Raw genomic sequence first — 4,855 nt, 5'->3', positions numbered from 1 at the left:
ATTAACCCACACGGGGAAACAAGCGAGAGAGGAAGAAAAAAAACACCAATGTCCCCTTTCCTCCAATCACGGCCGGCGGCTTATGACCTCTTCGCTCGCCGACCAATCAGCGGCCCCGTTGCATACTGGCTAGCGACCAGGGAGTCTGCTGCTTGCTCTAGTCTATTTCATGTTTCCGAAAGTAGCCGATCTACAAGCTCACGATGCGTCAAGTCCGCGACGTTTATTGAGCTTGTAGATCGGCTATTTTCGGCTACATGCGCGACACCGTCGTACGGACGGAACATTTTATAAATCATGTGTAGTTCTGATCTGGGTTTTTTGGATAATAATAAATACCATTTGTTTATTCCTGTAGCACAAATACCAGACAACAGCTGGTCACCAAATTGATAAAGACATACATTCAATTTCAGTCCCACAAACACCAACTGCTATGGCTTTTAAACGAGTGTCACTGTCAATTTATGACAATGACCCCATCATCACCCCACTCACCCTACCCCAAATTACCTACCTAGGTTCCATCCTGGAGGCAAATCTTTCCGGTGATAAAATGGCCAACAACGTAAAGTAGGCTAATCAAAAAAGTCAACCAAAGAACAAGATTCCTATACAGGATCTCCTCACTAGTTGACAAAAACACCTTGAAGACCCTAACAGGAGCCCTCGTACAACATTTCTTCGACTATGCATGCACCTCTTGGTACCACAGCACCTCAAAACAGGCCCACAAAACAAGGTTCCAAACTTCCCAAAACAAACTGGTCAGGCTACTACTTGGCCTCACTCCCCGAACCCACCTCACCCCTGCCCACTTTGACAGGCTGGAATGGCTTAGGGTTGACGACAGAGTACACTAGTACAGCATCTTGCAATGGGTCTGGTCCACAAGATTTGATACACCACCAAGATACTGATGTACCTGTCTAAATACTTTCTTAAGTCCACACCCACAACACCAGAGGGAGTTCAACAAAACATGTGCAATCCAGATTTGGCACAAAGGGACTAAATAATTTTCGCTCCTATGCCACCAAAATGTGGAACGCCCTACCAACGGTCATTAAGACATCAAAAATAAATAAATAAATAAACCTACGGACGGCTGCAATTCGAAACTGGCCCCCGTAAAATCTGAACCCCTTTTTCCCCTCACTATATGTTTTCTTCCACTTTTTACCTCCTCTATGATAATGTGTGTACGTCTCTAAATGTTATGATGAATTGAACATGGTGGACCCTATTGTAAACAAGTGTAATGCTTTATGGTGTCGTCCACAGTTAACAGTTTTGTATTGAGTTGTGCTTGAAATGTACTGTAATTCTCCAATCTGTTAATAAATGGTAGTTATACCATAATTATGGTAGGGCAATCTCTTCGGGCCTGCAATCAAGCTTACTACTTTGAATTTTCCAAGGCTGGAGGGAGATATCATACTATCACCACCAGTCAAATATATATTTGTTAAAAGTCTTATTATAGGCTGCTAATCAGAATGCACAGAATAAGTCTGTCATTTCATATTAATAATCAAGCCTGCATGACTATAAGTGTTTGGATGTCTTCAACTAGGATTTCAGATTGACCCCATTTATCTACAGGCCCCTGATATACTGGTCAAAGATGGTTGCCCACCTTTGGCAAAGCGTATATATACAATTGTATCAAACAAAATAAATTAAATAAAGACATATTGGCTGCCACAGGGCAATTAGCAAGGAGGGTTTTGCTATTTAAAGGATCACACACACACACACACACACACACACACACACACACACACACACACACACACACACACACACACACACACACACACACAGAGCAAGAGACAGCAATTTTTGTGTTCAAATATCTTATTGCAGATGTGAACCACCAGATGGCATTATCTTACAGCAAAAAGTTATGCCATCATTTTATCTGGGCCATCTGAATCCCTTCTGACATCCTGGTTTAAAACATGATGATGATTATTATTATTAACTTACTACTAAATTACTATATTATATTATTGGCACGACACTGATCATGATTCTGACACTGACGATACTGACCATGATACTCACCAAAGTAAGTCCTTGTAGTGGTGCAGGGTCCACGGGAGACTAAACAAAATAGCATGAGTCTTCAAGGGACAAGAAGGTGGCTGCACACACATGGTAGCCAGAGTGCTACTACTTTATTTATAGGACGCAGAGTACAGAAACCAATGTTTTTGGAAGTTAACTGAAGAAGGCAGTTAACTGCCAGGTAAAAATGTACTTCCCTGAGAAAGGCAGTTAACACCAGTTACAAAGGCAGTAAACTGACCACGATACTGACATTACAAGACTACTGATATATGATACAGCCCATGATAGTGACCATGACATGATACAGCCCATGGTGCTGACCATGATACTGACATGAATCATGATACATGACATGATGACTGATGTCTGTCATAGTCAGTCATATCATGGTCAAAAAGGTTGAGATTAATGACGAAAAAACTAATTCATGTTCATAGGCAATACAACGTCTTGGGACCAATTTTCAAGGTCTCGAGTATGCACAGAACGCAGAGATTCAGACTGGAACCCAGCCTATCACACAGGGCCAATGTAGGCCCTGATGTTGTGCTAAGGAATCCCGAGTGGTTCTGTGGCCTACATCAATTGTTCCACATTGTTGAAGTACCGGGGCCTGTACTACAGTGCTGTGTGCCTCACTCACACCTTTCGATCTAGCATACAACATTGATGCATGCTAGATGTAAGCAAGATGTAAGTGTCATGGCCGCCCCAATGCATTTCCAATGGAAGTCACATGGTTTGATACAACATTTGGGACTACAAGCTGTTGTATGGCTTTCGGCTGTTTCGACTGCCCCCCTCCCCCTCATACAACACAAATGTTGTGTCAAACCATGTGACTCCTATTGGAAATGCATTGGGGCAAGATGTATCACACCCTTTGTATACAACAAGCATACATCAGTCTGTTGTAAAGGTGTGAGTGAGGCCTAAGTTAACTATATTTACTTAAGTACTGTACTTTCAAGGTATTTTGTTTTACTTTACCTGAGTATTTCCAATTTTCAGTAGTTTTACTACTTCTCCACTACATCTCAGAGGCAAATATTATACTTTTACTCCACTACAATTACTTGAAAAACGTAGTTACTATAGTTTCTTTGTAGATTTGGATTCTTCTCTTCTTTTCCTATATGGGCTTTTCCCTTCAGGGCCACAGTGAATCATCTGCCTCCATCTCACCGGGTCTTCCTCTTCTCTCACACCAACTAACTGTAGTGTATACATACTTCTTTCACTACATCCATAAATCTTCTCTTTGGTCTTCCTCTAGTCTAGGCCTCCTGCCTGGCTGGCAGTTACACCCCAACATCCTTCTACTGATAATACTCACTATCCCTCCTCTGTACGTGTCCAAACCATCCCAGTCTGGCCTCTTTGGCTTTATCTCCAAAACATCTGACATGCGCTGTCCCTCTGACGTAATCGCTCCTGATCCTATATCCTTCCTTAATTGTTACTCCCAGAGAGAACATCAACACCTTTTATTAGTCTTATCTCTGCTACCCCCAGCTCTGCTTCCTGTCTTTTCCTCAATGCGACACATTTTGAGCTTGTAGATCGGCCATTTGAACTATTCAAAAAGGTTTTTCAAAATAGTAAAAGAAAAAAAAGGCAAAGAAGTTTAGGGATAAGGGGTTAGGCACTGCTGAAAATAGGGCCCTTAAACAAACAGCGTATGATGCTTGTGAGGCACCCCTCACTTCACACGTGTGAGGGGTGAGTTTTCTTTATCCTTGATCTTTTTAACCATGCATCTTTCTATGTTGGTTGCAAGCAATAAAAAAAAAAAAAAAAAAAAAATCAAGATTTATTTTTTAATTACATCTCATATACAGTACGAATCAGAGTAAAATGCTTTAGTTTGGTTTCAACACTGTAGCAGAAATAACGGTAACAAAAGAAACAATTGAGAATAACAACGTAGAGTAGTGAAACATAGCAAAGTATGTACATTAATCATAGCACATGATTCAAAGTATGTACATTAATCATAGCACATGATTCTATTTTGAAACTTGCATGTGTTCTGCCACATCATAGCACTTTTATCCCATTGTGTGGAGCCCCAGTTCCCCCAGTTCTCTGTCTACAGCAGTAGGTTCCCAAAGTGGGGTCCGGGGACCCCCAGGGGTCCTTGAGGGAGTCCCAGGGGGTACACTCTAGTTTGGAACCATTTGTACACTCTAGTTTGGTACCAAATGGACCCTTATGGGTCTGTAACTCTGAGAGTGTACAAATGGAACCAAATGGACCCTATAATGGGTCCATTTGTACACTCTCAGAGTTAAATTAACATTGATTTTACAATATAAATTGGGGTCCCAGAGATGGAAATGCCATTAAATGGGGGGTCCGTAGCCTATAATGCATGTAAAACTGGGGGTCCTAGAAATTAAACTGGTTTAGAATCACTGCAAGAGCTGTAAAAATCCTCTCTTATGGGGGTCCCTGGCATGTTTTTTCAAATGGGGGGTCCGCGGGATAATTAGTGTCAATGTGGGGGTCCTTGACATGAAAAGGTTTGGGAACCACTGGTCTACAGTACAGAGTCTATAGAGTTGGACCATTGCTAGCCTTGGAGACCACAGGCATTTTAGAGTGACCACTGCAGGCTTTAAGGTCAAGTCATTTTAGAGTGACCACTGCAGGCTTTAAGGTCAAGTCATTTTAGAGTGACCACTGCAGGCTTTAAGGTCAAGTCATTTTAGAGTGACCACTGCAGGCTTTAAGGTCATTTTAGAGTGACCACTGCAGGCTTTAAGGTCATTTTAGA

Source organism: Protomyctophum parallelum, assembly GCF_964188405.1.
Source record: "Protomyctophum parallelum genome assembly, chromosome: 17".
In the NCBI taxonomy this organism is placed as follows: domain Eukaryota; kingdom Metazoa; phylum Chordata; class Actinopteri; order Myctophiformes; family Myctophidae; genus Protomyctophum; species Protomyctophum parallelum.
This window is presented reverse-complemented; position numbering follows the sequence as displayed.